Below are 23,738 nucleotides of genomic sequence, written 5' to 3' on the forward strand. Positions count from 1 at the left end.
TTTCGATCGCACTAATTATAGTTTTATAATGTGGGGGTGTCTTTTTCTAAATAGTTGGCTAAACGTTTTAGTGTCGGGATTTGGAGCGTTGATTTGGGGGGGGGGGGACGCTCCTAGTTAGGGTGACAAGTTATAATGTTGGTGTGCTTGTTGTGAGGGAGGGTGAGAATAAAAATAAAATTTTTTTGAATTGTGAAGTGTTGGGGTACAGTTTAGAGCAGCGGGGGGAAGGGAGCGGATAACATGATGACAATGGAGTTGTGGAGATGTCTTACTCATTCTGTGCAGCTGACGAGGGAATATGGGGAATTTTTCACATTTTTCCAGAAGAAAGAAGAATTTTTTTTGCAAAAAAAAAAACAACGCCTGGGAAAGGGAAACCAGCCCCCCCCCCTCCTCCTCCTCTTCTTTCTCTCATCCCGATCCCGCAGCAGACATCCCCCCCCCCCCCCACTCCTAGTCATGTCCGCTCCTTGCATAGAAAGACGTGATGGTCAAATCAGTTTTTTTCTCTCCCTCCTTTTCTTCCAGGGCTTCTCTTCTCTTCTCCCTCCAAGTTCAAGTGACAAAAAGTGTCTGGAGTCAGCGGAATCCCAGAGAAGAGCGGAGAAAGCTCCAAGCAAATCCGACAGGATTCCTCCCTGCAAACTTCCCTTCTGGTAGGAAAATGCACCCCCCCTCCTCCTCCATCCCTCCTCCTCCTCCATCCCTCCTCCTCCTCCTCTCCCCTCTCCTGTTGCTCCCTGGCGCTGCTGCCTGTGTTGTAGAGGTGCAGATCTGAGCCCAGGCTGCTGCTGCTGCTGCCTTGGTGATGTGTGTGATCATCTGTCCTTTTATTTGTGAAGTGCAAACATATTCTGCAGTCATGTACCCACTTAAGCACACTCCTACAGGGGGGGGGGGGGGGAAGGACAGGCAGGCCGCAGAAATGAAAATCCCAGAAAGAATTAAAAAATAATAATAATATGGATTTCATGCTGTCCTTATACCTTAGAGTGCAAGCTCTTGGGAGAGCGTGAGGTTGGTAGATAAAGTTAGTCTAAGTTAAGAAAAATAAAAAATAATAATAATTTTCTGTCACTCTGAATCGACCTTGACTTTACTCCTAGACATTTACCGTGCAGAGGAAATATACTCGTCTGTGCAGTGTATAGCGTATACATGTACACAACATGTAGGTGTATATATGTATACAGTATATGTATGTTTGTATATTATAATTTTTTATTATTATTATTATTATTTTTTTAATGATATTTTGCTACTGTTTTGCTTCAGTAGTGTGCATAGAAATGAGACTACTCACTGTGTTGGTATGTGTAATTATTGTATATAAATATCTTTTATTATATATATTTTTCTATTAGTAATCCCTATGTAAAAACAGATTTAGCTGATTTGTAATTTAATATGTTAACTTTAGGTCTGTGTAATAATATATACTGGCAGTCCCCGGGTTACATACAAGGTAGGGTCCATAGGTTTGTTCTTAAGTTGAATTTGTATGGAAGTCAAAACTGTATTTTTTAATCATTGTATTTCTAGACACATTTTTTTTTTGCTCCAGTGATAATTGGAGTTTCAAATTTTTTTGCTGTAATGGGACAGAGGATTATGAATAAAGCTTCATTACAGACACTTTACAGCTGTTCATTGCAGCCTGGGACTATAGTAACATCCAGAGACTTCACCAGAGGTCACAGGGGGCAGAGGGGTCCGTCTTTAACTAGGGGTCGCCTGTAAGTCGGGTGTCCTTAAGTAGGGGACCGCCTGTACATGTATGTATGTATGTATATATATGTCTGTATGCATGCATGCATACGTACGTACATACTTGATATCACATACACAAACTCAACAGGTGTGTAAGGTGTATAAACATACAAGCGCAAAAAAATAAGTTGAAAAAGAAGAATATTTTAGATTTCAATCACTTTGTAGAGTCTCTTCTCTACATCTCAGGGCCCCAATTCTAGTCTTTGTGTGAATTCACATCTGCAGAAGCAAAATAATCAATGAGCCAGAAAAGGACTCCATAAAATACATTGTAATGTTGTACCCCATTTATATACAACGGGAACCTTTGGGTTCATATCACAATATCTATTGATTTACACCGCAGGAGATAGTTCTGCATTCTGTGCTATAGTTAGTCCTGGGGTGTTTTTTTTATTTTTTTTTTTAATAATATTCTGTGATGGAGACTTTTAGTGGAAATGTGAACACGTCCGTACTTTAGATTATGAGTAGGGACAGGCCAGGTTTTTTTTTTTTGTGCTTTTATTTGCTTGTAATGTGTGTGAGCTTCCTAAGGGTTAAAATCCTTCCCGCTTGGTTTTGAGTCTTGTGATGTGACAAGAGGGTAATTCGGTGTAGGGATCAGGGGCATGTGAAGAGCTTCTGGCTCCTGCAGGTGGGCGCTGACATTCTCAGGGGGGGGGCCGCAGCTGACGGCTTTCCACATGTTCCTACTTGTTCCATGCGGGGCCCATGTAATTTTTAAAATTGAAAAGAAATGGGCGGCGACACCGGAAAAAAAAAAAAAAAAAAAAAAAAAAACTTGGCTCCCTCCTCCTTCTCCTCCTCTGGATACTCTTGAGGGTTTCTGGATCTGTGACGTTACAAATCTTTCGGTTCTGCCTACATTGTACGGTTTTTACAAACTTTATCATTTTTGTCATGTCTTCTGCAATGGTCACGGTTTGCATAGGACACGTTGCCTTGTGCTGAGGGTTTTCGGTTTTGTAGAACGGCTCGTGAGCGTGTTTTTTAATCTCCTAGATACCATTAATTATGGCTGTGTGGAATGTATTTAGGGATGGAGAACTTCTATTTAGATGTGTCTGCTGCATACGTTTCCCGGGAGAGACTGGAAGCTATTTTAATGATGAAATAATGCACTGTAAATCCCATAAGCGCAGAGCCTGAGGGGCTGGTTAAACCTTTGTACAGAAACCTGCTTCTACTGACGAGCCGTGGCGAAAGTTGTTGCTTTTCCATTAAGAGATCTTGTATATTCATTTGTATTTTTTATGAGTTGTATGTTTGAGAAATGTATTTTTTTTTTTTTTTTTATAATTTATTTTGTTGTTATTACATTCCCTTTTAGTATGACATGGGCCACTTTAGACTTAGCTTATATGATTTTGTCCTTTATATTTTGAAACTGATTTTATTTTGTATAGGTACCGTATACACTCGAGTATAAGCCGAGGCCAATAATTTTACCACAAAAATCTGGTAAAAACTATATATATATATATATTTTTTTTTTTTTATTCGAGTACAAGCAGAGTTTGGGGTTTCAGCACATTTTTTTTTTTGTGCTGGAAAAACTAGGCTTATACTCGAGTATGTATGGTTTTATTAGAATTTTAGATCATTTTAGATCAATTTAGTTTTATTACAATTTAGATCATTGCTGAGATGTTTAAGGCACATTTTTTTTCCTCCTGAAAGAAATAGCAGTAATTTATCATCCAGACAATAGTTTTTTTGCTTTCATTTTAATAGATAAAAGCAGCCCCCGGGTTACGTACAAGATAGGTTCTGTAGGTTTTTTTTTTTTTTTCTTAAGTTGAATTTGTATGCAAGTCGGAACTGTATATTTTATAATTGTAGCCCAAGCCAAAATTTTTTTATTTTTTTTGGTTTTCGGTGACAAATGGAATTTAAAACTTTTGGATCGTCATAAGAACCAGGAGTAACAATAAATCTTAATTTTAGACACCTTTGAGAATTGTTATAGCTGTTTATTGTAGCCTAGGACTAAAGTACAGTAAATTACCAACATCTAGGGGTCGGGTGTTCATAAGTCGGGGACTGCCTGTATTATAATACGGTTGCGGATGGGACACGGGCATGGTATCCGTATTAGAATGTGGCAGCATGTCTTAGGTTAAGTGGTTATTAAAAGAAACAAAAACAATAGCTGCGTTTTTTTTTTTTCAGAATTTTCTGATACAGGCTGATTTTCACTTATTTCTTCCCCCTCCATTATTTTGCTGGCTACATGTATTGACCGGCTCGTCGGCTTCTAAATGGAATGTGTAAAAGCATTGAAGAAGCTTGGAGTGTACTTTTCACAATGGGCGAAAAACCGAGAGGCTGCACAGCACTTGCGTCTATACCAAGGCTCTGTCCATTTGTTTCCTAAGATTAAACTTCCAATATTAACCCAATGAGTATGCGGCGAGGCAACACGGTCACATTTTGGTGTATATGGAAAGTTACACTATATTAGATGCAGTTTACTTTACAAGTAGCATCAGATTGCGGATTATTCCACTAAATGTATAGGGTCAAAATCTGGTGTAAGCCGAATCAGAATAATGCATTTGATTTTTAAACAATTTTAATTTTTTTTTTTTTTAACAAACAAATGAACAGACAAGGAATATTGTGCTTGATTTTGGGGAAATGTCTTGCATAAACGTGTGTCAACACTAAAAACTGTATCGGAAAACCGGGCAATAGTGCGCACAGTTTTTAGTTTTAATATGAGGGCACAATGTACATGATTTTTTAAAAAATCTTTTTGCTGTTGCCCACATAACCGTGTCTCTGCTGACACCCCTATGAATGTTTAGCGTTTGCATTTCGAAAATTGCATCGAAAAATACTTGGCGGGCAACCTGCACATGAACCTGGTCAAAATCCGCCTCGGGTTGTGTTCACACGTTGCGTTTGTGTGCGTAATGCATGCATTTTCAAACAGCTGAAGAGAATTGCCTTATTACATTGATGTTTCAACATTGCGTTTACCAAACGCAGTTTTAACATGTTAACAAAGTGTTAACATTGCGTAAACATGTTTTGTAAATGCGATGGTGATGACAATGTAATTATGCAAATCTCCTCTTTGGCTGTTTGAAGGCGCTTACGTAAAACGGAAAGGTGTGAGCGCAACCTCAGTCTGCATCATATTTTCTTTCATTAAGATGGTCACTGGGCACTAATCCATTAATCTTTTGCCCTGTTGGGTGAAGCCCAGTGCCGTCCGCTCTAAGGGTGCATTCATAAGTGGCGTTAACCCATGTGTTATGAAACGCAATACAACCGCGAGAAGAGGAGATTTGTCTAATTACATTGCTGTTAACATTGCGTTTACAAAGCAAATGAGTTAACAATTATTAATGTATACCTTAACATAATCAACAAAACACATGCTCTAACACCACGTGTGAATGCCCCCTAAAAACTGACAGTACATGTTCAATTCTCACCCGCAGCATGTCACTTTGCGCTGCAGGTTTTCCCCGCAGCATGTGACTGACAATTGTTTCAATCTCCGCTACCCTGGCGATACCGTAGATCTCCGAGGTTAAAGGGCATCTACCACCAGGATGAAGGGCTGTATGCAAATGAGCCCGAGGGGCTCCACGCTCCATCACTAGTGTTAATGGAGCCTGGAGCCACTCAGGCTCATTTGCATACAGTCTTTCATCCTGGTGGTAGATTCCCTTTAATGGCTATCAGATCTGCAGGAACTATCTTGCTGTGATTACTGCCTCCTTTCTTATGCAGAAACTTGAATGTGTATGATGGTGAGTAATCCAAAGCTTATTAATACCAAATGTCTCGTCTCCCGTTGTTTTTCATCATCCGTTTATGGATATTGATGATGGAAGAAGAAGAAAAAAAACTTGCATGTTTTTCTCCAGACTGCTAAAAGTCCAGTTGATGGCCTGTGCTCATGGCTTGGCTGTCTTTCAGGCCGCCTTTTCAACTAAATTGGGAAAGCTCTTGTTTATTAATGATTCAGGCTCTAATTGCTGAAATAATGCTGTCATTTCCGTGTTGTCAGTTCCAAGACTGTGAGGCACAAGGCAATGTAATTAATGTGGAGATGTCTAATGCGGAACACTTTTTTTTTTTTTTTTGACAGTTATTTTGTATACATTTGTTGCAACAATGACACAAGTCCTGTACAGAGGGGCAGGGTTTTTTCTGAAGGGAGATGGGAGCATAAAATGACCTGATTTGTGCCGGCACTTGGAGGCTTCAGGAATAAAAAAAAAAAAAAGACCAGGTGTTTTGAAGCATGCACACCCCCCCTTAGGCAAGCAGGCACGCTCATTGTGCAGAGCCAAACTCTGACAGGACAGCTTAAATTTGTGAACCCTTTCATGACCAGGCACTGTTTGTTTATCTACCCACAATGCAGTACACAGCATTATCTGGGTGCATATTCATGCGGACTCTCTCCTGCAGTCTCTGTGTATTGATGTACATGGCTCTCGCTCCACTTCTGGGCTCTACTATCAGTGTCTGAAGAAGGTCACTGCGATAATCGAAACGTCACATAATTTACTGTGGTTTTTACAATTTTCGAATAAAATAATCATCACATTTGCATTGAACCTGAGTGCCGAGTTGCTAATTAAATCTGATCTGGTATCCTGCTTAACCCCTAGGAGTGACCTTCACGATGACCCTTTCATTTAGTACTAATATATCCTTTACTATAACATGTACCGTATTTTTCGGACTATAATGCGCACAAAAAATCCTTTGATTTTCTCAGAAATCAAAGGTGCGCCTTATATATGAACCGTACTTACAGACAACAGCTGCCTTGAACTGTGCACAGGTCTGCCACCTGCTGGTTATTCATCCATATAATCGAGTACGCCTTATAAGCCGGTGCGCCTTATATATGAACCGCGCTTACAGCTGCCTTGAACTGTGCACAGGTCTGCCACCTGCTGGTTATTCATCCATATAATCAGGTGCGCCTTATAATCTGGTGCGCCTTATATATGAGCCTAGACGTTTTAGCATTTTTTAGCAGGCATTTATTGATGGTGTGCCTTATAGTCCGAAAAATACGGTATGTTCATATATTGGAGTGTTTAGCTATATGTCTTTGTCTGCTATTGGTGGTGGGGAACAGAATAAACCTCAGATATGATGAATTTTTTATATATATTTTAACAATGTTCACCTACCTCTATTCTTAGATTTTGTTATGTTTATAACACGGACCTTCCGCATGCAAAATATCCATCTACCTTTCAATGGCCATGTTCCAAGCAGAACCATCTCTGATTCCGCTATAAAATATAGGACTTGTCGGTCAAAACCAGCACATCTGAATGATATTTGAGTGGATGAATCAGAAGATAGATGCACATTAAAAAATTTACATTGACAAGCTGCAACCACAAAATTTTGTATGAAACTACTATTGAAACCTTTTTTACACTATAGTTTTATTAAACAGTCTATCCACTGTCCTAAATGGGACCTACACAGTATATAGGCACTTAAAGGAGTGTTTCCATTTCGGCAAATAAATGGTATTGTTTGTACAATGAAAAGTTATACAATTTTCCAATATACCTTCTGTATCAATTCCACTCTGTTTTCTAGATCTCTGCTTGCTGTCATTCTATAGAAAGCTTCTATGTTTACTTCCAGTGGACAGAAATGTAACCAGGATCTAATGACACAGCGCGTCGTCAGATCACACTGATCCGCTTAGGCAGCGGTCACGCATGGCTTTTTGGCCCGTTTTTAGTAGTCTGTTAAAAAAATGCATGCTTTTTTTTGAAAACGCATCCGTTTTTGACAGGTTTTAACAATTATCTTAATTAAAACTGGTCAAAACCGGATGCGTTTCAAAAAACGCATGCGGTTTTTGGCGGACTGCCTAAAAACGGGTTCGAAACGCCACTTGTGTAATAACCACTTGCAGCCTAAGGGTGAAGACACACGGGCCGTTTTTACTAAGTGCGTTTTCAGATCGTTAAAAACGCATGCGTTAAAAAACGCATCCGTTTTTTAAAAACGCATGCGTTTTTGTCTGTTTTTCCGAAATTGCGCAATGAAAAACGGACAAAAACGCATGCGTATTCAAAAAACGGATGCGTTTTTAAAAAACAGATGCGTTTTTTAACGCATGCTTTTTTAACGATCTAAAAGCGCACTTAGTAAAAAACGGCCCAAAAACGGCATGTGTGTCTTCACCCTAACTCTCCGATATTAATGAGCCGTGCACCTGTGTGACCATGGTCAGATTTCTGGTAAGAAACATGGAAGCTTTTTAGAGCATTACTGCAAGCAGAGATGTAAAAACTGTGAGAAATCGATACAGAAAGTATATTGGAAAACTAACTTTTAATCATGCAAAAAATAAGTTATTTGCTGAAATGAGAGTACCCCTTTACGGACACCTGACTTAGACAATTCCCAGTTACAGACAAACCTCTCAGCCCACTGTGACCTCTGGTCAAATTGTAATTCTAAAAAATACAGTTCAACTTAGAACACACCTAAAGAACATATCTTGCATGTAACTTCCCGTATGGACTCCCTGTATAAAGATTATTAATGAAATTTAATTAGACACCTTACAGCTGATCATTGCAGCCTGGGACTAAAGTATAGCATCCAGAGACTTCACCAGAGGTTAGAGAGGGCAGTCTGTAAGTCAGATGTCCTTAACTCGGGGACTGCCTGTAACATGCTTTTTTTTTTTTTTTTTTTTTTTTTTTTATAGTCTCCTTATACCCCAAGAATATTTCTGGCACCTTATTGTGAACTATTTCCAATGATAAAGTTTTAAAACAGAATTACTTTTAGAAGTAGATTCCTATGCGGAAAGTTCCTCCAAACTTTTAGAAAAACTTTCTAGACAGATTTCCATGTAAGATGCTCCCTCTTCTGATTCCCCTGCAAGCAGAGAGTAAATGGCTGATAAATCTCTGAGCTGCAGATAACAGAGGGGTTTCTGCCAGCCTCTTGTTAACATTGTGACTCAAACGTTCTGTCTTGCTAGACAATCGCTGTAATTGTGTGCTGTATTTTTTGGATGTTCTGCTGCCGCCTGGCAAAATTTTCTCAAAGGGCGTTAGAGGCCTGGTGTAACCCGTTCATGGCCTCTGGTCAGAAGCAAGCTCCTAGGAGGGGAGGACATGTATTTCTGGGGAAGTAGAAGGAGAATTGGTAGAGGAAGACGAGGGAGTGCGCTCACTGCCAGCAGATACTTGTTACCCTTTTAGGGGTTAGTGCAAAGACACATTTCCCTCTGCTCAGCAAGGAGTTAAATTTTCCATAGCGGACGTCTCAATCCTGAATTGAAGCGGACATCTGGTTGCTCTTTCTTCACCTGTAAAAAGAAAATGCAAATACAAGAGGCTTTCCATCGCCCCAGTGCCCTGCAAAAATGCTGCTGACAGTTTGCCCAACAGGGGCCCTTGGCCGACAGCTCCACTTCTCTATTGTTAGGCAAGCAACAGGCTTCTGTGACCGTGTCGCCATATGCTCGCTATACGCTGCTGATAACTTATCGGATAATTATGAGCTTACTGATAGGCTGGATTGTTGTGTCACCGGCCAGAGAGCCGGAGTGTATGACGCCTCTAGTTCAAGTATGTCTAGAAAATCCACGGCTGGTGTAGATTTTACATAGGAATTCCAGCTATTTCTTCACTATTTCATTGTTAAAATCGGATTCGCAGAATGTTGCCCCAGGTTTTTTTTTTTTAAAGGATTTTAGCCTTTTTTCCAGGAAATAGATTTTTTTTTTTTTTTTTGGCTGGGGCTAGCAATTTTACAGGCTTGTATGTAGTACTTTAGTATGCTATGCAGCGGTTACTATGGTTCTATACAGAAGTTAGATACTTGTTGACTTTCATTGCTGTCTGGCATTAGGCTTCTTTCAGTATGCTATGCCTGGGCTAGGACCCGGAGAGTGCTCCTCATGCCTCCCCTCTCCATAGGGAGCCATTTTTATACCGATAGTATGGATAATACAACCATTCAACGGATGTATTGCCCGTTAAAGTAGGCTACGTTATGGGTAGCGTACCTCTGAAAGGAGCCTGAGGTCGCTTTCACACATTGCGTTTTGAAAGGCATTATAATAGCCGAGGAGAGGTGATATGCCTAATTACATTACTGTTAACCTTTACGCTACGCAAGTGTGATGTTAATGCATATGTTAGCAAATGTGTTTGTTAACGCATTCGTTAACAGCGCAAAAACATATGTAAACGTGAAAGCGCCCTTAGGGTGATGCCATGCGTGGCGTTTTTGGCCCGTTTTTAAGCATGCGTTTTCAGTCGTGTTTAAAAATGCGTGCGTTTATAAAACAAATCCGTTTTATGCTTGGTAAACAGTAAAAAAAATGTGTTGCCATGCGTTTGGCTGCTTCAAACCTATTTTTTATCTTTTTTAAAAGGTTTCGCAGCAGCTAAACACATGGTAAACGGTAAAAAACGGATGCTTAAAAAGGGATGTGTGGCATCACACTTAGGGTGGTGGCATACCTGGCGTTTCCTACCCATTTTTAGGCAATTTTTTAAGCAGTCCATTAAACGCATGCGTTTTTGACCGGTTTTCCCAATTACCTTAATAATTGGAAAGCGGAGAATAACAGTCATAAAATGGATGCGTTTTTTTTTACGGACTGCTTAAAAACGGGTTTAGAACGCCATGTGTGCCACCACCCTTAGGCTATTATCACACCACCTATAAAGACACTATTAGGTATAGTCTATACATTGTCTGTTTCAATTATTCTCTGTCTTCACCTTAGTTACTCTGCTGTAGAATATGGCATCAAATGAATTGGTTGGGCTTATTGATCTTATTAGTGTTTCCTAAAATGGAGCAGTCACATCTGCTGTGATCTCTTAGCATTTCTTACATTCTTTGGAGCTACAATGTGTCATTGCATTTGAACTTTATCAGATGGGAGTGGTGGAAGTGAAGTGGGAAGGACTGGCAGATCCCTTGGAGTATTCGGCATCAGACTTCAGCATTGTTACATTCTTTATTTTATTTTCATTCTCTTGTTTTTCCTGCAACATAAAAGCAACAGGTTCTATCTCTGTTCATCAGACGACAAAGGTTATAGAAGTGATACAACCCCATGTTGTGTTTTCTTGGAAAAGCCTCCAGATTTTTTCTAATAAAACATCGTTTTTTGGTTGTGAACATAAATATTTCTATAAAGATTTAGTATGGAGAAATGAAAGGAGCTCTATTGCAAAGCAATACTCATACTAAAGTGCTGCGGATGATGTGGTGTCGGGGTGTAATTTCTAAATGCAGCTTGATTCATTTCTAGTGTACCCAGAGATGATGCTGCACGCTACCGACCCAATGGGATTCAATTGACTCTGGAAATTCAGTCCAAGTTGAAATTAATTTGACATATCCAGCGTCCCCTTCATGTTTTATGTTATGTTTATTGGTGAATCAGAGCAATCAAGCCGATGCCTATTGCCTTCTGCCAACTCCTAATCAAGGAAGGGTCAGATATCAGTCTGATGTGCTCTGATTTATTGCAAAATGGGATCCTGAAATGTGCAATGGTGCCTTCATTTTTACTTAACAATAATGGCATTACATGACAGTCATTCATAGACATTATTACTGTTATGTTGCTTTAGTGGTGTGGCATCCTACTGGCATAATAATCTTTAAATAGTGCCATCATATTCTGTAGTGTTTTACAAATTATGGGGGAAATATTCAAATATATTAAAACCATAGACCTATGAATCAATAGGGGTGCGGGCCAGGCGTGCAAGAGCTCATAGTCTATCCATGTTTCTGTTTATATAGTAACTTCGCAGGTCACATAGTGAGAAGTTAGTGATAGGAATGAAAAGGATACAATGTTGCATCTTCTGTCTAAAGCAAATAGTGGGAACTCTTATTTCCATCCTCTCCACTGGCAGCCCCCTTCTTACCAGTGAGAAACCTACATTTTCTTATGCGTGTATTAAACTACTTACCATTTCTGGGCATGAGCTCCTGCGAGTTTCCATAACTGTGACATCTGTTTTACAAGAATCCCATGTCTCATTCAGGTCTCTGCATCTCCTGGGGGCATTTTTTTTCCTGTACAGGCTGCTGGAGTTCTCTTACCGCCTTCTGACCTTGTACTTAATTTCATTCAGCATCTCACAGGACTGAGAAATGCAGCAAATTTATATGAGCACCCATCAATCTGTGACAGCGGCTCGGAGGTCCTGGGCTTAAATCTAAGTTAAGGTCCACATCGTTCCTACATATCTCAAATAACCATGGCTAGGAATGATGTGGAACTTAACTTATATTTATATTATTTTATATTATCTGTCAGTACAGAAAGGTCCCTACTTAAGAACACCCGACTTAGACGACCCCTAGTTACAAACGGACCTCTGGATGTTGGTAATTTACTGTACTTTAGTCTTGGCCTACAATAACCAGCTATAACAGTTATCACAGGTGTCTGTAATGAAGCTTTATTGTTACTCCTGGTTCTTATGACAATCCAACATTTGTAAAATTGTCACAGAGGCCAAAAAAAATTTGGCTGGAGTTATAATAATAAAATATACAGTTCCGACTTGCATACAAATTCAACTTAAGAACAAACCTCCAGAACTTGTACGTAACCTGGGGACTGCCTGTACTTTCCGTACCATACGTCGAAAAATTGTATGAAATTAGATTGTGAGCTCTTGGTCTAGAAAGCCATAACTACAGGGCTTGTTGTGAGACTTGAGGAGCGTGGTTGTACCACTATGTCACATTGAATTGTGCTTCTGGCCCGGGGAGCTACATGGGCACACCAAACCACACAATGAAAGCCAAGGAAAACACAGTGCTTGACGTCAGGTTGGATTTAGTTGGCCCCTTATAGTCTATGTATGTCCTAAGCCTAAATATCTGTCTTGCACAGAGCTGTAGATGTCTAGTGCGTTCTTCATTTAAGGGGGGGGGGGGGGGTAAAAAAAAATAAAAAATTGACCGAATGTATTTTTGTGCCATCTGGTTTGGTTGTATTATTACAATGTTTACAGAATGACCTGGGCCACAGATTGCGTTTGTGAGTAATGATAGTGTAGGCACACACTCTGTATGTGTGCCATAAATGAGCAAGACTTTGTTTATTATGCTTCACCTGCCAGCGCTTTATTTTACTAATCTAAGATAAACCATGCAGTTATCTCTCCCAGGGAACAAAGCTGATGTGTTTTCAGACTATGCCTGCCTAGCCTTGCATCATGAATGGCTGCGAGACACGATTGTGATACAAGACATCACAATGCGGCATGTGATACATAATATCCAAGCTGCAAATACAATGGAGCGGAGTGCGGGGTCATTTACTACTGTATTATAAAGTGTCCATAGCTCAGGCCTGTCTGTACATAGCTCTACTATATTAAAACACCCAGACGTGTACGAATATCCACCACCTTCCCAATCACAATCCTGTGTATTGTGGAATATTTTTGCAGCAGTTTTGCTACATAAAGGCTGTATGGAATGTCTGGTTATAATAATTCCTTTATTTATATAGCGCCTACAGATTACGCAGCGCTGCATAAAGCATGACAAACCAGTTCCTGTCCCCAATGGGACTCGCAATCTAATCAACCTACTAGTATGTTTTGGAGTGTTGGAGGAAACCGGAGGACCCGGAGGAAACCTACACAAACACGGAGAGAACATACAAACTCTTTGCACATGTTGACCCTGGGATTTGAACACGGGTCCACAGCGCTGCAAGGCTGTAGTGCTACCCACTCGACCAACGTGCTGCCCTAATTATGTGAAAATGTGGTGCAGTGATTCCCTTACATGTGCCGTTTCGGCATTGTCTTGGACCTTTTGGACTCTTCACTTCCTGCCTACATCCCAACAATGTAAATAATGTTACTATGTATCGTAATTAAACAGCTAAACCTGTGTAATCTATAGGAAGATGCGAGGAGGCAGCACTATCTGTGCTTATGTATTTTAAGATGATGATAATCTTTATATAGCGCCATCATATTCCGTAGCGCTGTACAAATCATACATTTTAAGAAATGGGTAGGCAGAACGGTCTGTTCTTATGTAAGTCATATAGAGTACAAATGAGACTGTGTTGTGCTGTATTAGGAGAAACCAGAACATGGTACTATCTGTACCTTCATAATTAAGAAGAATTTACTGCTCCTGATGAGCTGTGTGGACCTCCTTCCATTTATACAAACCATTTATGGTTTGTTTTTAGTATTTTTTTATAGTTTTTATGACTAAAAATAAGTTACAACTACCCGAACTTGTTCTTATGTGAACTCTAAATGTCAGGTCTGTGTATATTGAGCTAAGATTATAGACTTTCACTGTCAATGTGCTGGTTATTTGCTGCACAGTCCCCTTTAAACTAGCGTTTGGTGAATGATGGCCCGGCACTTGATAGTATTGATTTCTAGATGAACTGTACACGATGGCGGCTTTATCATGTGCACTGGCGGCTTGTCTGACTTGTAGAGGGAATTTTGATTACAGTCTGCGGCATAGTGGAAGCTTTCGCGGTAAATAGAAGCTGAGGAAAGGCTGGACTCAAGCCACTGACGTCACACACAACTTGCTGCCATAGGAGAGGAGCCATGGAAAAGGCTTTCCTGCCAAGTGCACTTTGACCTATTCCTTTTCTGAATTAACTCTTAATACGCCTTGTGAAACTTTCTCCTATATGAAGTATTGCATGCAGTCTACCCTGCCTTTATACAAGAACACTGCCTGATGTCAATACACCGTTTTATATACAGGCGGTCCCCTACTTAAGGACACCCGACTTACAGACAACCCATAGTTACAGACAGACCCCTCTGACCTCTGAAGCTTTCTGAATGCTTTACTATAGTCCCAGGCTGTAATGATCAGCTGTAAGGTGTCTGTAATGAAGCTTTATTGATAATCCTTGGTCCCATTACAGCAAAAAAAATGTTTAAACTACAACTGGGGCCAAAATTTTTTTTTTTTTGGTCTGGATCTGCAATTATAAAATATACAGTTTCGACTTACATACAAATTCAACTTAAGAACAAACCTCCGGACCCTATCTTGTACGTAACTCGGGGACTGCCTGTATTTCTCTCAACTGTGGTTAGGAGAAAATTGGGATTAAATACCAAAAATAGTGCACTGGTGGCGCTCCTTGGTTGTTTCAGGGGTGTACTATACATTCACGTGACCACTGCTACCAATCACTTTTATATTGATGACTTTTATAGGATTTTAGGAGTATGACTTTTTGTAGCTGATTGGTGGGTTTTCCTGCAGTTTCAAACGCGTTGTCCCCTATAGACAAAAGCCAATAATAGAAAATAAAAATTGCCTTAAAAGGGTTGTCCACATTCCGGAAATAATTGATATGGTTTGGGTAAGGAAAAGTTATACAATTTTGCAATAAACTTTGTATCAATCTTACTGTTTTCTAGATCTCTGCTTGCTTTCCTGCTATAGGAAGCTTCCAGTAAGTAAATGGTCATGTGATGGACACGCAGGGGCACGAGCTATTGGTATCATAGAGAGTAATAGGAGTTGTGTGATGCTAACGTTATCTACGGGTCCATTATGAGACCAGGGACAGATTTCTGTCCACTAGAAGCAAACATGGAGGCTTCCTATAGAATGACAGCAAGCAGAGATCTTAAAAACAATGAAGAATTGATACAGTCAAATGAAATGGTAGTGAAATGAAATGGTAGTACAATTTTTGCAATGTACTGTTTGCTGAAAGTGGACAGCCCCTTTAAGGAAAAAAGAAAATTCTGCTCAGCGCGTTTTCCTATAACCTGGTATTTTGCCCAAATACATACAGTGCTCACACAGGGCAGTGGAAACCACTGTGTGTGTATGAGCCCATTGAAATGAATTTTCCCTTTTGCTGTTGGATGGCACACAGACATAACAACATTTGTGTTGACAAAGGGTTTGTCCTAACTATTTAAGTTGCCACCTATCCACAGGATGGGGTATAACAAGATGATAGGTGAGGGTCCATTGGATTTTGATCTGCAGGTACCTCGTACTGTATAAGAGTAATTTTGGAATAGAAATCTCCACTTGAAACATTTTGTAGAACCCAAAAGTTTCTCTACCGCCTTAAAGAATCTAAAGAATTACTGTAGCAATCACAATATTTCAAGGCATATAGACTAGACCAGGGGTCCCCAAACTTTTTGCATAGGGGGCCGTTCACTGTCCCTCTCAGACCATTGGAGGGCCGGATAAATAGCGGTACATGTGACTGCATCCGTAATACACTGGGCCACCCCTCAATTAATTATTTAATATACTGCACCCCCTTGGGAACTATTTTATATATTGGCCCAATGAATTAATTAATTGGGTCAATTAATTATTAAATATACTGGGATGCCTCTCCATTAATTATTTCCCATGCTGCCCCCCCATTAATTACCAGACTGTCCCCCACCACTAGTTGTTTTATATGTCCCCCCACCACTAGTTGTTTTATATGTCCCCCCACCACTAGTTGTTTTATATGTCCCCCCACCACTAGTTGTTTTATATGTCCCCCCACCACTAGTTGTTTTATATGTCCCCCACCACTAGTTGTTTTATATGTCCCCCCACCACTAGTTGTTTTATATGTCCCCCCACCACTAGTTGTTTTATATGTCCCCCCACCACTAGTTGTTTTATATGTCCCCCCACCACTAGTTGTTTTATATGTCCCCCCACCACTAGTTGTTTTATATGTCCCCCCACCACTAGTTGTTTTATATGTCCCCCCACCACTAGTTGTTTTATATGTCCCCCCACCACTAGTTGTTTTATATGTCCCCCCACCACTAGTTGTTTTATATGTCCCCCCACCACTAGTTGTTTTATATGTCCCCCCACCACTAGTTGTTTTATATGTCCCCCCACCACTAGTTGTTTTATATGTCCCCCCACCACTAGTTGTTTTATATGTCCCCCCACCACTAGTTGTTTTATATGTCCCCCCACCACTAGTTGTTTTATATGTCCCCCCACCACTAGTTGTTTTATATGTCCCCCCACCACTAGTTGTTTTATATGTCCCCCCACCACTAGTTGTTTTATATGTCCCCCCACCACTAGTTGTTTTATATGTCGCTCCCATAATGCATTGTTTCATATATTAGGGTCACCCGGCCGGCACAATAATTTTACTGCTGTTTAAAAAAATAAAAAATCCTGTACTCACCTTTGACTCCCGCGTCTTCTTTCTTATTGCGGCTGTCGGACAGAAAAAGGTGCGCGGCCGCGTGATGACGTCATCACACGGCCGCGCATCCAGGTTCAAAGAGCGATGTGCGCCGGGGTGGTTTTCCGGCCACATCGCTCCACCTGCAATAATAGTTCTCGAGTGGCCGTAAACGGCCGCATCGAGCACTATACAGTGACGGGCAGGAGCTTCCTGTCCGGATGGACGGAGGCCCCTGCCTGACTGCCGGTGGCCGCGGCCGGATGCTATGGGGGCCGCATAGAAACGGACCGCGGGCCACATGCCGTAGTTTGGGGAACCCTGGACTAGACAGTTAAGCCTATACCCAGGTGCAAGTTCTGTGCCCCCCTCCCCCCCCATACAGTAGTGTGGAAAGATGGGGTGTAGATACATTGTTATATACACTGGGCAGGTTGACTACATAGTTGCTGCCCTGTGCATATTAATGGCAATAGAAGCCTATTCACTGGGTATTGTGCCTATTAATATCATTGTGTTCTCAAGTTTATTCCAATCTGCATAATTAGTAGAAATTGCTCGCGTGAATATGCAGAAGCTGAGCTTGTTGCTATCATTTGTCAGACACACTGTACAGTCTGTCACCGCTGTAGCTGTGTAGATTTCCTGTAATGTACACATTCCCTTATTTGTCACAGCTGGCACCAAATTATACATTAATTTCTAAATAATGGAGATCAGCAGCCCCAACTCCGCACACGGCGCCTGATTAAAACACTAGCGGCGTTTCTTGTCTCTGGAAGGCTGTCATTACAGCGTGGTAACGCAATCCCACCTGCCATGCCATTGTATGCCGGTACAGCTCTCCCAGGTCTAGAAAGAGATGAATTTTATGCTTCCTGGTAATATCCGTCAATGCTTTTCCTTGCGGTCTTTTCCCTTCTTGCATTTACTCGCAATGTGAAGTATCTCGAAATCGAAATGACCTGTGAAATCTTTCATCTGATCTGTGACCTGCACTTCTCCACCCGGTGCCATCTGATACAATGACACCTTAACATACCTTTAATTTGCTAAATTATCCTAGCATAGTAGAGTAAAATGGTAAAAAAAGAAAAAAAAACCTTGTAAATGTATTATTTCCCAGCAGTCTGGGGTCTGGACTGATCTCAAGATTTGGGTGGACAATGCGCCAAGAAATGACTACAACCTTCCCTAATACGTGAGTCAGGTTCCTTTTAAATCAGCAGATGAATGAAACGCTGAGCTCCAAAAGTTTTGGCGTTTTTTGCTTTTTCATTATCGGCCCTAGATGCTTTGATGGTTTTATCCACATTTTATACAGATTTTAATATTGGTATGAACCAGTTTAATAATTCATATGTTGGTTTTAGAAGTTGTCGCATTGTGCAGCTCATCTGTCTCGCATCGATGAGCACTACCATTTCATTTACTCCATTCATTCATTTTGTTGGGCCTCATACAGACAAACGTGTGCTTTACCGGGGCTCCAGCTAGAGAAGGGCAGGGCTTGCTGCTCCCCTCCCCTCTCCAGAGCGTGCCGTGCAACTGCGTCGTTTTTCCGGAGAAAGGGCATGCCCTCTTTTGCGGTAACTTCACGATGTAGTGACGCGCCATGCACAATGCATTTCTATGGCGGCTGTATGCTAGCTGCTGTATGTATGGCTACCCATAAGGCTGCCATATACATCTTGTGCATGGGGCCTTAGGGTGAGTTCCCACGTTGCGTTAATGCATTGTAAACACAATCCAATTGCGTTAAATGCAATGCAAATGCAACATGTGATCATACTCTTATCCACTTACACAAAATATTTGTATTTGTGGGAAAACGCCTCTAAATAGGTGCACAATGTGAAGCCCTCAGCAGGATACACCATCACAGTGCCAATGCATTATATAGGTCACTTGTCATCTGCAGGCATTGTACCACAGAAACAAAAATTCGATCTTTAGCCCTAGTGACAATTGGAGTTTCCAAATTTTTTTTAGCTGTAATGGGACCAAGGATTATCAATAAAGCTTCATTATTGACACCTTACAGATGATCTTTGCAGCCTGGGACTATATTAAAGCATTCAGAGAGCATCACCAGAGGTCACAGCGGGGAGAGGGGTCAGTCTGTAACTATGGGTCATCTGTAAGTCGGGTGTCCTTAAGTAGGGGACCTCCTGTATACCTTTAATGAAGACCTTATTCACACTGCGTCACAATTGCATTTAGAAAATAGATTGCATAACTTTTACATGTCAGATTTATTTCAAATGATAAAGTTTTCCAAAATATATATTGTTCCATATAGAGCTTTAGGGTACTCCTTTTCCCTCATGCTACCCCTGTGGGCTGCCCCAGAAGTATATATCTAGTTACACGTGTTGGCTGGTATACATACCACAGTCAGTTCCTGATGTAACTATTTGCTGCTGTCTGGGCCCCTCCACTTTCCTCTTACAGGTTCTTTTTCACTGAATGGCTTCTCAGCCAATCAGTGTCTCGGGTAGATTAACACTACCACCTCTGATTGGCTAAGTGTTCATTTCCTGTGTGTCAAGAGGGACCAGGAAGTAGAGACCACAGTAGTAGCAAGAAATTTTTTTAGCTTTCTAATCCTATATATCAGTGATGGCGAACCTTTTATAGGCTGGGTGCCCAAACTAAAAACCAAAACCCACTTATTTACCATCAAGTGCCAACTTGACAATTTAAAGAGTAACTTATTGCTCCTTGTTCTTCCACAACATCGTATTGGCCCCCTAAGTACACAAATATAGTTGAAAGCAGGAGGGCAAATTTATAGCTTCTCTCCAGAGTCTCTCTGTACTGGAAGAATCATGGGGCCATCAAAAGATAATCTGGTCCTGTTCACACATTCTCACTCTTTCTGCAGTTCTACTAAGTCAAGGATGTGTCATCTAAAAAGAGAAGTGAGAGCAGCAGGAAGATTCCAGTCCTGTCTGCTAAACTCTGTCCTGGGGCAACAGCCTGGGTGCCCACAGAAAGGGCTCCCAGTGCCACCTCTGGCACCCGTGCCATAGGTTCGCCATCACTGCTATATATTAATTGGCTAAAAATCTCTGACTGCAAAACTAATAAAGACAAAAATCCAATAGTTGTGAACAGATTTTTCCTTCTCTGAAAACAAATATATAAGCCTCCTGCTCGTGCAAAACTGCTTGTGTCAGACGGGAGATTAGCAGCCGTTCCAGCTGTCATTGATTTGTGTCTCTTTATGATGTATTAACTTTTGTTTCAAAGTAAACGGTTACTTCAAGTAATTGCCGAGGTAATTATCTGACTTCCAGGAACGGGACGAAGTTGTATCTGTGTATAAGAATCTGCAGAACGCTGGAGACCTGACGCTTGATTTTTGACATTTTTAGGTCATCCTGGAGGGATAGATACTTGATGTACCTTTCAGAAATGTCTTATTTGTTAGTGGCAGAAGCGGTTTCTCCAATCTGTACAAACTTTCTGTGATCAGGAATGGATGACGGCGAGCAGTAGGTTACCCATGAATCACTGTGAGTCAGTTCCTGAAACCGCTGCGCGTCTTGTAAGTTCTTGGCTGAGCCTTCAAGCAGGAAATCCAGGATTCAATGACTTCCTCTCGGAGCACTGCTTATGGAAGTGTTAGCGGTTAGTGTATAGGCTGCTGTTCAAAGCAATGCGGACCTGAACGCTTAAGATACGAAGCCACTTGTAGGCTGCAACGCTTCTCGTGTCAAGAAAAAGAAACCTATTGGATATTAGCATTGAGCTAAGAATTTTTTGGGATGTATTTAAAAGTCCTCCATTCTTCTCTCAAAGACTATATTATCACTTTCCTTTATGTAGTGTTTGTAAACTTGTTCTTATAAGTCGGTTCCTTTAGAGCAAGACATGCTGTTGCGATGTCTAATGGACTCTGTAAATGGATTTTCTCAGCCTAAAAACCTCTTTAATAAGTGCACTTTTTCCAACCATTCCGTCTTTGTCCTTGGAACATCTCGAAACTCCTGTTGGTCAGAACTAAAAGTGCACATATTACATGAGAAGATTAAGTTTATCCTGCACCGCTGCATATAAAGCCTGGGAGATGCACGATCATATATCTGTAAACTTGTACTGCATGCAAGTTTTGCTGCAGGTGCTATTACTGTGTGCATTGCAATGGGGGATTTCCTTAGAGATGAGGGTAGGTAGCACTTCTGCCTTGCAGCGCTGCGGTCCTGCGGTCCTACCAGGTAAATATCTGCAAAGAGTTTGTATGTTCTCTCCGTGTTTACGTGTGTTTCCTCCGTGTCCTCCAGTTTCCCCCCACATTCCAAAACTTACTGGTAGGTTGATTAGATTGTGAGGCCCATGGCCCAAGTCTTATCCACTTTACTTCTACAGTAGCAGATTATAATATAGGCGTTTTGGCAAGTAGCCCCGGGTCCAAGCCTACTAGAGGGGCCCATGGCCACTCATACCACCTACCAAACTTTATACTGTGAAGGGCCTTCACTATGGCAATCCTTGCACATCTGTTCCTGCTATCAATACACATGTACACAAGATCCAGTTCAGGAACTTAAAATGTCCTGAAACTGCAGATTAAAAGCAGCAGAAGGGACACATCCTCCATTCCCTAAGAAGCTGACTCTAGTGCCACATGTTAGAAGTGACTTCCCAACTTGTAGGGGCTATAATATTCCTACAGCTAATCAACCTCAGCTGGATCACTCATACACAGCAGCTGAGGGATAGTGCAGCGATTGATTGCTTCTGCCTCTTAGTGATGACACAGTGATGACATCATTCTCTGGTGCTGTGCATAACTAATGAGAGGAGAAGCCCTGAGCCAGGCAAAGGAGCGACCAAGCTTCATAGTCATAATTTTATAATAGTTTCTTCAGCAAAACCACTCGGCTCAGGGATTAAACAAGATATGTTCCTGCATCAGTGTAGCTACAGTCTCAAGGTATGTTTGCTTTATACTGCATCAAATCAAATGTGTACATTTTTTAGTTTTAAAAACTTCCTTAACCTGTATTTTCACATGAAGTTATTAAGCGATCAGTCACGTCTGATTATGACCTTTTTTTCTTCTATAAAGCATAACATTTTATACTTTTGGTGGCTCTCGAAATGAAGAAGCTTTATTTTATAGATCCCCCTCTTTTAACCTGTTTGTCTTGTATTGCAGCATATTGCAGCATGTATTTGGCCTTCCTGGGGTCTGCGGGGATTGTCTGCACATATATTCCTTGTCATATTCTTATGATGCTTCTCAATTCCCTTGTTCCTCCTTGACTAAAAACTAAAATCACGACGTGATGTATCTTTCTTTTAATGTTGGCATGTTTGTGTATCCGCTAAGGATCACTAATTGCTCTATATATAGCGTTTGTGTTAACTTTATTCATTTTAATGAATGTAATTATGGTAAGGTATGCCTTGACTTTGTGTTTGGGTTGAGGGGGGGGGGAGATGGTATCAAACGCCATAGAAGATACTTGCCTTTGTTGAACACTTTTAGTGAACGCATCAAGCTCAATTAAGTTAGAATTTGTAAGCAAGACCACGTTAATATGGAATAAGCAATCTTTTGTGTCTTGGGTCCAAATAATGAGTAGTCTTCAATCCGGAGACAATTTGAATGCACTTGGGAGCCGTCTCGTTTGGAAATCATTTGTTTACGACGTGATTAGATGTGTAAATTAGTATAAAAAAAGACGACGGCGGTGACTGCCTTTCATCTGCTAAACCCCTGCGATCAGCTTTAATTGAATGTGGCCAATTTTTAGCTTTTTTGTTGATAAACAGCCGCATTTAACTTGTGATAAATAGCGATGATTGACAGTGTGATCAGAGACTAGACGTAGTGTAAGGAAAGTGTTAGACTGGATGACTCTGCAAGATTGGTGGGTAGAGAATTTGCCATAAATACTACAACACTTTAATACTATGTTTCTTCCATTCTGAATATTTTCATTTGTCAATCCACCAAGTCTTTCACTGAGGGGGGTGGGGGCAGAATCATTTATTACAGTAACTTATTATAACACAGGTTACTGTAACAGTCTACCTATATCTTGCAGCTCAGTCCTGCCTCATTGTATACTTCTACAGAGGATATAGATTGTCCCTATGCTCTCCCAGCTATTAGATTGTTCTGTGTTCTAAAGGGTTTCCTGTTGATGTGCTGAGGCATCATGAGATTGACAGGGTGCTAGGAGAAATTGTAAATAATGTAAATATCTATATAACAGAAATTCGGTGTCAGATGCAGGCTGCAGGGGAAAAAACATTTTCTTTGTGGTTAAATGGTAATGCTCATTCTCTGACACCATTGATTTGGGCAGGTAATGTCCGGAGATGCATTTTTGAAAATGATTCCATACATTGAAGTCTTGTGTTTTTTATAGTTTTGATTTTGTGCATTAGTCTGTTATTCGATCCACATTCGATTCAATATGTATTCGATCCACATCTGTTATGCACTGTCTCGTTTATTTGCAACAATATTTAGCATGGCCTTAAAGAAAATAAACCATATTTGTTATCCATGGCTTGTTGCCTTCTTTAAAATCTACTTTTAAAATCAAGCTATTGAGTTACAAGGGCTCTAGGGGAAAGCTCCTCCGTGCTGAAGCTTCACAGGCCGTTATACTGCCGGAGCACTTCCCTTCTCCCTCTGCCTGGGATTACATTGTGGTAAAGTGCTCCTGTGTAACAATGTAATGCCTATGACGCTGCAGCATGGAGGGACCCTGTTAAAACCCCCCTCTCCAAC

The 23,738-nt window shown here is 40.8% G+C and overlaps 1 protein-coding gene across 6 annotated transcripts in view; it reads left to right on the top strand.

Annotated features, from left to right (window-relative positions):
• Positions 1–544: 544 nt before the first annotated feature.
• TEAD1 (TEA domain transcription factor 1) overlaps positions 545–23,738 on the top strand; it is a 114,817-nt gene continuing 91,623 nt past the window's right edge. For all 6 annotated transcript variants that reach the window (XM_072118883.1, XM_072118884.1, XM_072118886.1 and 3 more), the window contains exon 1: positions 545–659. The gene's annotated coding sequence lies outside the window, so the exon portion shown is untranslated. The remainder of the gene's footprint in view (positions 660–23,738) is intronic.

The sequence above is a fragment of the Engystomops pustulosus genome, chromosome 7 (assembly GCF_040894005.1).
Source record: "Engystomops pustulosus chromosome 7, aEngPut4.maternal, whole genome shotgun sequence".
Taxonomy (NCBI): Eukaryota; Metazoa; Chordata; class Amphibia; order Anura; family Leptodactylidae; genus Engystomops; species Engystomops pustulosus.